The 10,938-nt window shown below is 41.8% G+C and overlaps 1 protein-coding gene across 11 annotated transcripts in view; it reads right to left on the bottom strand.

Annotated features, from left to right (window-relative positions):
- PPFIA2 (PTPRF interacting protein alpha 2) overlaps positions 1 to 10,938 on the bottom strand; it is a 285,944-nt gene that overhangs the window by 169,104 nt on the left and 105,902 nt on the right. Inside the window, exon 2 of one of the 11 annotated variants that reach the window (XM_053406943.1) lies at positions 8,753 to 8,823. The exons of the other annotated variants lie outside the window; for them this stretch is intronic. The gene's annotated coding sequence lies outside the window, so the exon portion shown is untranslated. The remainder of the gene's footprint in view (positions 1 to 8,752; positions 8,824 to 10,938) is intronic. 11 annotated transcript variants of the gene reach the window in all.

Genomic DNA, 10,938 nt, shown 5'->3' on the forward strand with positions numbered 1-10,938 from the left:
GGAACAACAGAGAACAAGCCTGCTCCATCTTTTGCACGATATCAGAGGACAGCTATTATGTCTCTCCTTTATCTTCTCTTCTCCAGGCTAAAGTAGTCCTTACTGAAGTAGAAAATAAAATACAAAACCAAGTCCTTCTAGTACAGGCCTGTCTGCCTTACAGGCAGCATCAGATTCAGCCCCCAAAAAAACCCGAGGGATGGAAAAGAAAAAAACAAACCCCGAGGTGCCATTGAAGTGCTAAACACAAAATGAGATTTGCACTTCATAAGATGGTTTTACAGACTTAAAGGATTGGCAGTGCTCCTTTGACAGTGTTAATTACTCCAGATTATTTATATCCTTGACTTTACAAGCAGTCAATTGATGACAAACAATCGGGCTACTGTGGAAAAGAAAAGTCACAATGCATTACTTGAGAGTTTTTTGTTGTTGAGCTAGTCCCTATTATATTATATTATATTATATTAATTATTTTATTATATTACAGTGGTACCTCGGGTTACATACGCTTCAGGTTACAGACTCCGCTAACCCAGAAATAGTACCTTGGGTTAAGAACTTTGCTTCAGGATGAGAACAGAAATTGTGCTCCGGCGGCGCGGTGGCAGCAGGAGGCCCCATTAGCTAAAGTGGTGCTTCAGGTTAAGAAAAGTTTCAGGTTAAGAACAGACCTCCAGAACGAATTAAGTACGTAACCAGAGGTACCACTGTATATTATTGCACTAAACTACAACTAAATCATACTCTAAACAGACCCACCAATATCAATCGACTTGTCCAGGTATCTCAGTGGGTCTAACTGAAGTATGATCACTCTTAATTCCCATGCACATTCCAATTCTTCTTGGATTCAGAAAAAAACCCAACACATCCCTCCTTAAAATGTAGGTTTCAGAGACACACTATACTGTCGATCCCAAGGATATACCTTGATTTCTGTTTTTTGAAATCCAGAGGAAGGAAAGGAATCCAGAGGAAGGAAAGTCAAGGTTTGCCAAGGATGAGCTTACAGTGCAAATAAAGCTTGCATATCCCTCATTTGACACTTTGCAACCTGACAGCAGAGCTCTCTCTGCAGGGGGTATGCCTGGGATGCAAAAAAATAAAATAAAAATAAAATAAAAATCCTCCCAATTCTGTCTGGATGCAGCTCAAGGTTGCTCTGGATCAGTAGTATCTCCCCTTTGGCATCTGCTCATGACAACAGGGGAAGTGGAGGGAGAGTTTAATTAATTCAGGGCTATAAATATCAAGGCAATTATGTCACTCGTAATGGTCTGAGTGTAAAAGAGCCAAGGTCTCGAACAGAGCTGTGGCCAGGCGTGTAGGATGAAAAAGAGCACGACGGCAGCTGTTACACAATGGAAATCTGCTTGTTCTCAGAACATAACCAAGTAACATATTCCTACTTCCCGGGTACAATTTCCCCCATACATTCTCGCATGTTGTGCCTGCGTGCTAGCCTTTTACAAACAGCAGTTCTCAAAAAGCGGGCCACCGTGAAAAGGATGCTATTTGGCACACCAATTCCTCCTTGATCTTCTTCCCAATTTGTCATTTGATTCAACCAGGAGGAATTAAGAGTTCCAGTCCACCTTTCCCCCTAGTCTATGCCACAGAAGAGGCTGGATACCTCCATACCTTTTGTGTTGTGTGTTCATTCTGATGTGGTAAAGAGCTAGGGTTTTCCATACTTTGCCTTCCCTTGGGTTCATGGACCATAAGCTGAGAGCCAGTTGAAACTCAGTTTTTCAATCCTGGCTTCATGCCTTACTCTGGCTTCTGGCAAATACAGCACTGCCTGATCTGTATATGACGACAAATTATGGTTACCATGAGGCAGTGAACTGGAGCACACATGTTCACAACAGGGCTAGGCACATATTAGCCCTATTAAGCAGCTGCTCAATGGAGAGTACATATTCATTCTGAATTATTGATGGTGGGAGGTTATATGACATCACATCGAACAACTGTTACCTTACATTTTCTAGTGCATTTTCACACCACTTTCCTCACCACAAAAGTCTATTTTTGGGAGGGGTGGAGCAGGTGTGTTCTACAAGAGCAGCAGGTACACTTTAATTGCACAACCCAAAAATGCCGAATGCTACTTATCCCACCTGCAAACTGGTGACAGTTGGAAGTAGCCCAACTAAGTTAGGCCTGACAATGTTATGTGTCAGGTTGGGCAAATCTTTAACCAGTTACTTTGATCCTCCCAGATGAAACCCGTCTGCAGCTCTATGACTGCCAAGGAGCATCAAAGTGAGAGTAAGCAAAAATGTGCACACAACTCTGGTCAAAAAACCCCATGAGCTGGATTGCAGCCAATATTACTAAGCATACCACTTCAGAAATTTGAAGCTTTCTAAGTCACAGCATTGCCAATCGTTTTGTACAAGTGCACAAGCTTACTAACCCATCTCCAAAGCCATTATAGCTTCAGACCCATCAAAAGAAGTCGTGTACAAATGCATTTAAGGACATTGTACTTTTTTCTCAAGCCCACTGCAAACATATTCAGATGGTAATCATTTAACCAGGCTGCCACATTGGAAGAAGATATGAAAAAGGTTATTGTACTCATGCAGCAGCAGCAATAAAGATGCTGTTATCAGACTTATCCATCACAAATTTTTATAGCCAGGTTTGAATACATTTGCACACATACACAGGTGGATTCTGACCTAAACAATGAGCACCTCTTATCACCTTGTGTATGTAATAACAAATTAAGGAACAGTTATCATGTGTGATTGTTCTTCTGTTGTCACTTATGATATGGAGTGGTGTGGGGCAGGAAAAAGAAAGTTCCACAGGTTCCCCATCCCTGATCTACACTGAATATAATAATAATTTTTATTTATATCCCGCCCTCCCCAGCCGAAGCTGGGCTCAGAGCAGCTAACAACAGTAAAATAATACAGCATTCTAAAATCAATTCATTATAAAATCAGTTCAAATCAAATTGATGGCAACCATTGGGCTAGAGTTCTGTGAAAAATTACCAAAGGAAGGAGTCAGGCTGTGCCTTGGCCAAAGGCCTGGTGGAACAGCTCTGTCTTGCAGGCCCTGTGGAAAAATGTCAAGTCCCGCAGGGCCCTAGTCTCTTGTGACAGAGCGTTCCACCAGATCGGAGCCACAGCTGAAAAAACCCTGGCTCTGGTTGAGGCCAGCCTAACCTCTCTGTGGCCTGGGACCTCCAATATGTTTTTCTTTGAAGGCTGTAAGATCCTCCATGGGATATACCAGGAGAGGCAGTCCTGTGGGTACGAGGGTCCTAGGCCATATAGGGCTTTAAAGGTTAAAAGCAGCACCTTAAACCTGATCCTGCACCGGGAGCCAGTGCAGCTGGTATAGCACTGGGTGAATGTGATCCAACAGCGAGGACCCCATAAGCAGTTTCGCCGCGGCATTCTGCACCCGCTGGAGCAGCCCCAGGGTTTCATACTGGGGTCTCTCTCAGCCCTACCTGGAAATGCCAGAAATTGAACCTGGGACCTTTTATATGCAAAGTAGATGCTCTACCACTGAGTTAGAACTCTTCCTTCCAGCAAGCATTTCATGATGACTGAGAGTGTTGTTTTGCCCTTTCACTGCTATGAAAATTGTTAAGTGTATTGTGGTTTGCTGAAATTGATCACTGTGTGCTTGATTCTATTGTTTTACTTGTTGAAATATACTCGGAGTCGAGAGTGGATTTCATGCTCCTTATTTAGCTCATAGTGGTGAGGAGGAATGGAAGTTCCCCCAGAATGTCTGCCTTATATACATTATTTACACAATGGGCCTCATGTGATTGGCTAATTCTGGGATTCTCCTGTAGGCCAATCAGGTTGCAGATTCCCTTCCACCTGGAGCTGGATTGGGTGGCTCCTGTGGACCAACCAGACTGCTGCATTCTGGATCCTATTGTTCTAGGACCAACCAGACTGCCGCCTTTTGGATCCTATTCAACTCAGTACATAACACTTGTGTTTTAATTTTATGTTTGTTGCTTTAGGGGCCTTTGGTTGGAAAACAGTATAGTAATAAGCATGAACATTCATGTGTGCATTGGCTCTGAGGACAAAGAACTTACACACACTAAGTTCTACACACTGTGGGAGGGCATTCAACTAGGTTTTACTTAGAGTAGATCCATTGAAGCTAATGGTCCTCATGTCATAATGTTTAACAACAACGACAACAACCCCACCTGGGCTGCTTCCAACTGATATAAAAGCATAATAAAACATCAAACAGAGGGCTGCCTTCAGATGTCTCCTAAAAGTTGTATAGTGATTTATTTCAATGGTCCACTCAGAGTAAAAGTTAGTTGAACAGCACCCATAACCTCTAGGCCCAATCTGAGACCCTGAGAAAAGAGTATGTCTTTCTGCCTGTACCAGATAGTACTGGCTGTGTTTGGGTAGCTTGAACACATATCTAAATTTTTTTTGGGGGGGGAGCGGGTAGGTTCCAGTCACGTGCATCATTTTCCCACTTACGTGCTAAAGCATAAACTATTACACAAGTACATCATTTTTTATCTCTATTTTGCCAGGATATGTCCAGTCAGAATGTTGCCAATGCAAACTAGGAACTGAACCTCAGCCATTTAAAAGCCATATTTACATGTAGGATTTCTGTTCAAATTACAGATGTGGGAGATAAAAAGCACAATGTGTAGAATCACTGGTAGTTTGTTTATAATGACTTTCACGATGAGTTTCAAAATTCTTATCTGCGTTTGCTGGAGGACTCTACAAGTGAAGGGAAGAGTTTGGCAGTTTTCCAGTATCTATACTGGCCTCTCCTTGTTTTTTGAGAAACAAATTAGCATAAAAGCACTGGAAGCACCAGGTCAACAGGGCTTATTTACCCTTCTTCCTGTTGCCAGACATCCTGTTTAGCACAAGCTGCCAATCAATGTCAACAAATGGGTTTGAAAATAAGTTAAGACAGGACAGCACCGTCTGAAATTTATAAAAAAAATAATTGCTGGCATTTATAGCCTTCTCATAAAGATGCCCTGAGATGGTCTGAAAGACAAGAACCTGAGTTTGAATTTGACGCTTAGATGTCTTGTGGAGTCTGTTTCTTCAGGTTATGTGCATTGAGGGGAGCGGGAATAAGCCCATGCTCTCATCCAGACCTGTTTCTCTAATACCACATTCAACATAAAGTCTTTCATCAGAATTCCTGCAGAGATGGAAAGCAACATGAAGGGATGTTTACTGTCATCTGAAAGCTTTAAGGGATTTCTATCCAACTCCGTACACTTGCAATTATAGAATAAGACTGGGGAGAAATGTGCTCATTCTCACCCTCCTTAGACCATTTTATTCTGTTTCCCTTTGTGAGGAAAATGTTACTTTAGGGCTACAAACCACCTCTGAATATCACATATTACAAATAAAATAAAATCAGGAATATTTTAAGGGGGGGGAGTATGATAGCTGGACTCCTAGGGTTGCCATATTTTGAAGAGCAAAAAAGAGGACATATTTGGTGGATTGCTATGACAACTCTCATTTTACATCCCCATGAAAAAGAGGACATGTCCTGGAAAAAGAGGACATATGGCAACATATGGCTCCTGGACACATACTCCATCCACAACAATGTATAAATCCCACCCTCATTACATTTAAACACTTGGCAAACGGTTACAAAAGTCCATGTCAGGTTGACACATGAGTTAGCTACTGGGGATAGGTCCATGCAAACTTGTGCTATTTAGTGGTACCTTGGGTTAAGAACTTAATTTGTTCTGGAGGTCTGTTCTTAACCTGAAACTGTTCTTAACTTAAAGCACCACTTATGGGGCTAATGGGGCCTCCCGCTGCTGCCGCGCCGCCGGAGCACGATTTCTGTTCTCACCCTGAAGCAAAGTTCTTAACCCAAGGTACTATTTCTGGGTTAGCAGAGTCTGTAACCTGAAGCGTCTGTAACCTGAGGCATATGTAGCCCCAGGTACCACTGTAATGCCAGTGGCATTTGCCACTTCCATAAGAGACCTGTAATGGATCTATTACTTAGGCTGAAGTCCTAACCCACCTTACCTGGGAGTAAGCTCTGCTGAATTTAAGAGGACTAGCTTCCGAGTTAGGATCACACTGTTTGCCAAGTTCAGAGTAAAGCCAGCCAAATCAGTTAACTTCAGTTAATCATGATGAACAAAGCCCATTGATTTCAGTACATTTAACCTGGGTCTGTCTTAGTTGGAAGCTATCTTTTGTGTATGTATTTCCTGGGTTGGGTCCTGGGTTTGTTGGTTGGAACTTTATGAGATAGCGATCCATAGGAACATGAAGCACTTTGCAGACATTCAATTTACAGCCCCCTGCCCTATGCACATGCAGTATTTTATAGGCACGGTAGATGCGTACAAACCTTTTAGTCCATTCAGTCTGGACACCGAGCTCTAGCTCTGAGGGCCTTCTGGTGGTTCCCTCACTACAAGAAGTGAAGCTACAGGGAACCAGGCAGATGGCCTTCTTGGTAGTGGCACCCTCCCTGTAGAATGCCTTCCCATCAGATGTCAAGGAGATAAATAAATAAAGACAACTTTTAGAACACATCTGAGGGTAGCCCTGTATTCAGAAGTTTTGATGTTTGACATTTTATTATGTTCTTATATATTAGTATTATTTTAGAGCATTCCTGTTTATGTGCATAGATCCTGTGTAGACTGCCTTCCCACCCTCTTCCCCATCCCCACTCCATGCAAAATACACTGAATGTCTGCTAATGTACGTCTTTTCACTGATACCCACCTCCTGATTAATTCTCAGATAATATACCATAAAGGAGAGAAAAAACCTCAGCTATCTTTAACATTTGGATCCTGTAATTTTGCAGAATGTAATTTACAAGATTTAGCTTCTTGTTTTATAGGCATGCATTATTTTATATGCATTTTCCAAATTTGTATATTTATTTTCTGAGCAGTGGGAAATGCATACTATTGAGGAATGTTAACATGCCTTTTTTAAAAAAGAAATATTACAGCATTCTGTCAGGTGTGTTATGAGTATGCCCACAAGAGTGGTTTAATTTTGTGTTGGGAAGCCAACACCAAAGAACAAAATATGCAGAAGACAATGTTCATCTACTTTGCGAGAAGTGTGAGAGACATATAATGTGCCACAAATTATGCTAGCAATATTTAGAGTTAAAATCTGTAGCAACATCTGTGCACACCAGGAAACAAAAGGGTTTTTTTTTTCCCTTTCCTACTGAACAGATAATCCTCAATCCTTTAGCCCCAGGAATAATCTCCTTCAAACTCTTTCCCCCAATATGGGATAGTAAGAACCACTTGATTTGGTGAATAAAGGAAACGGCGTATTTATTCTCCTTCATTTGCAAGTCTATAAATGTCTACTGCATTAAAGGAAAGCATAGTAAATGGTAACATATTATTTCCCCATGCTTTCCAGTTTCTGATTTGAGTTCTAAACTTGAGAATGCCCTTGGATCAAATCAGATGCACAACACACACACAATGGTTGTTCACTGCAATTGGTATCCCAGCTGTTCTGTGCCACCCTTGCATCATGATCTTTATTATCACACTGCATTTTTTAAAGGTGCTTCCAAAAGGTCCAATCCTTTCTCCCCCAAAGCTGATTAATTTTCTATATTTAAAACACGAAGAGGCACTAAGGAAGGGAGGGATGAATTAGGCTATTTCCAGCCCAGGCCGCTTTCATATGCACTGACCCATAAATCTGCCACATCCTGTTTCCACATAATCGGCATTTAAAAAAAATAAAATTCCACACAACATTTGGCACCATGCTCTAACAAACGGAGCTACCCGAGGTACCACTGTATAGCTGAAGGAGCATCTCCACCCCCATCATTCAGCCCGGACACTGAGGTCCAGCGCTGAAGACCTTCTGGTGATTCCCCCACTGAGAGAAGTGAAGTTACTGGGGACCAGGCAGAGGCCCTTCTTAGTAGCGGCACCCACCCTTTTAGAAGTCATCCCTGTATACAGAAATTTTTAATGTTTGATGTTTTGCGGTGCTCTGATATTTTGCTGGGAGCTGCTTAGATTAGCTGGGGCAACCCAGCCAGATGGACGGCATAAATATAAATATTAACAACAAATGACTTATTCTCCACATAAAAACCGTCGTGTTTTTTTTGCTACTCTGAGTGCTTTCTATTCAATGTAGTTTTTATAGGGGAAAAGGATTTGCAGATTCTAAAAAGTAAATTAAACACAAACATTTATGTTTAAGGTCCCTTTGGCTCACACTGCCAAGTTGTTAAGTGCCTATGATGCAAGTCCTGTAAGGGTGTGAGATACAGGTTTGGTGAGAGCACTCTTCTATTCTCTAGCTCCGAAAGACTTTCTTTTGCTCCACTTAAGCTGTCATTTTGATACCTCATTTTCCCCTGATTGATTTCATGGTCATTTTTACTGTACTTTTAACACATATTTTGTTTAAATATACTGCTTGACACAATTGTGCAAGAACCTTCTCGCACTTCAACACCAAAACAAAAAATTAAGGAGGCTCAGGGGGAAGAAAGGCATGGTGCAGCTTTCTCACACCAACAGTACATCTTCTGATGTGTGAACTCTGGCAGCAGGGACAATTTCAAGATCTTACAGTTACTTTCATGCAGATGGTATAAGCAATACTCAATCAGCTTTCCTCTGAAGCCAGAAAGTTCAGTGCGGGTCAGTGGATGAATGGTCTAACCAGGAACAATGATTCATTTTAGTAGCTATAGTAATTTCTACCTTTTCTTTAAGAAACAAGCTATAATTTGTGGGGTGATGTGACTGTGGGCAAGAGTCTTTGCTTCAGTGCTCTATAATACGAGGAGAAAGGCAAATCAGAAGCAAATATATGCATTTGTGTTCACTTACCAAACTGACAAGCATGTATAATTCCATCTGTTTTGCCAGAGGCTGGAATCATTGCTTGCTTCCACAGCTCTCAATGCCTACTCTCCCCGACCTTTTTGACAACTGCTGGCCCAGCATAGATTATAATTGAATATTAAGTTGTCCCGTAGTAATACACTAATTTTATAAACAAATTTATAAAACATGTACACAACAGCACAAAACTTGATTAAAATAGCCACCTGTTTGCCTATTCAACAAACGCAACTTTCTCCTGAAAAACCAGGCAGACACAAAAAGAAGAGTACACACGCTATTATAGGCCAGTCTTTCTGCTAACAATGAAGGGTGTCTACTTCATAATAAACCTAGATTCTTCAACATTCTATAATACTAATAAAAAGAGAAAGCAGCCGTGATAATACTTTTTATAAATGAACCCTCCAAAACCCACAGCTTGGATGTCCTATTATAGGGACCAACCAAAATGTTGCAAAATAGTGACATTCAGGTACTTCAGAATTCTTCATTAGATGGGAGGGTGATGCGGAAAAATAAAAAGCACAAAATTAGACCCAGTGTTGTAGCCATAAGGTCAGCATCTAGGCTCACTTCCAAGATGGAGATGGCAGAGTAAATCTCTGTTAGGTGCTGTATCAGGTTACATAGCTACAAGTGTGGGATAAAGAAGCAACAGTCATTTCCCATTTCTGAAAACACAATGGCTGGCTATTATCCAGATTTGCCCCCATGTTTTAAGCGAAACTCAGAGTTAGGAAGAGAGCAGGAACAAAGAGCAATGCCATAGTCTGTACACGAACAAAGACGGCAAATTCTTTTGAGTGGTCCAAGTTGTTTAATAAGGGCAAGCCACATGGAACATTTTACTCCAACACAAGTGGTTCCCAACAGACCTAATTCAGTGCTGGGTTTGATCTCTAAAGCCTGAAAGAACCTGGGTCCTGGATAGTAGTTCATGGTCCACCTTCTCCCACTGCAACCTGCCCAGCATCTCTCAGGCTTCAATTCCCGCCTCCCCTTGATTCAGAGGAAAACTCAGGGGACTTCCGGGTTAGCGCCATCGGCAATGGCGGAATTCCTCTGATCAAGAAGAACCCGCTCCGCGAAAATCGGGTCTTGCCGCCGCGGCGAAGGCGGAGACCCTTTAAAAATCCCAGGCAGAGGAAGCCTGGGAACGTGGGATTCGGCTGACACCAGGAGCGCCCCCCTACTCGCAAGGAAACCCCTTTTTCGGGGATCCGAAGCGACGTGGGGTGAGTGGCGCGGTGTTTTGAATCGACCGCTATTTTTACGGAGTGAAGCCGCACAGCTGTTGCCGGAGAGCGCTGACTTTTTCTTGTGGACAATTGGACTCTAAACAAGTACCCGTGAGTAGAATGGAAAATTGGATTAAGAAACATTTTAATTTGGCATTGAAGCAGGAAGGCTCTAAACAGGAAGTCCGCCTTCCGCTTTTTGTAAATAGACTGAAGCAAAAATTGTGCAAGCTAAAGTCAGGAAAGTCGTATATAAAGGTTTAAAATTCCTCCAGTTTTAACCAGCAAAACCCCTCTTGGAAGCAGGAGTAAAGAGGGGGAATTCTGATTGTTTAAGCATGCAGGAGAGAGAGTAAAGAAAGAAAAATTTCCACCGTCTCAAATCTGGGAACGGGGTGTCAGAGACAGAGATTTTTGGGGAAGTTCATTGACTGAGAATGGAACGCCTTTTGACAGATAGTTAAAGAAGAGAAACAAATTGATTCCAATGTTGCCTTTTGCATTTAAAAGAAACAAAGAATTTGAAAAATGAAAGTAATTTTTCTTTTGTTGGACCTGCTTTCAAAAGATGGATACAAATAGAAATTGTCTCCTCTAGAGGGAGCTTGTTAAATTGTTGCTGGAATCGTTTTGGGGATTTCACAGCTGTGGAGATTAAGATCGTGGGACTAGACTTTGACCTTGAATAAAAATGTGTTTGGAAGAAGTTTTGGTGCTTGCTTTTTGCAAGACAAGTGCTTTGTTGGAGCAGATGCATGAGAAGATGCATTTGATGACTGTTGCAGTCAAAAATTTTGGACA

This window comes from Podarcis raffonei, chromosome 10, assembly GCF_027172205.1.
Source record: "Podarcis raffonei isolate rPodRaf1 chromosome 10, rPodRaf1.pri, whole genome shotgun sequence".
Taxonomy (NCBI): Eukaryota; Metazoa; Chordata; class Lepidosauria; order Squamata; family Lacertidae; genus Podarcis; species Podarcis raffonei.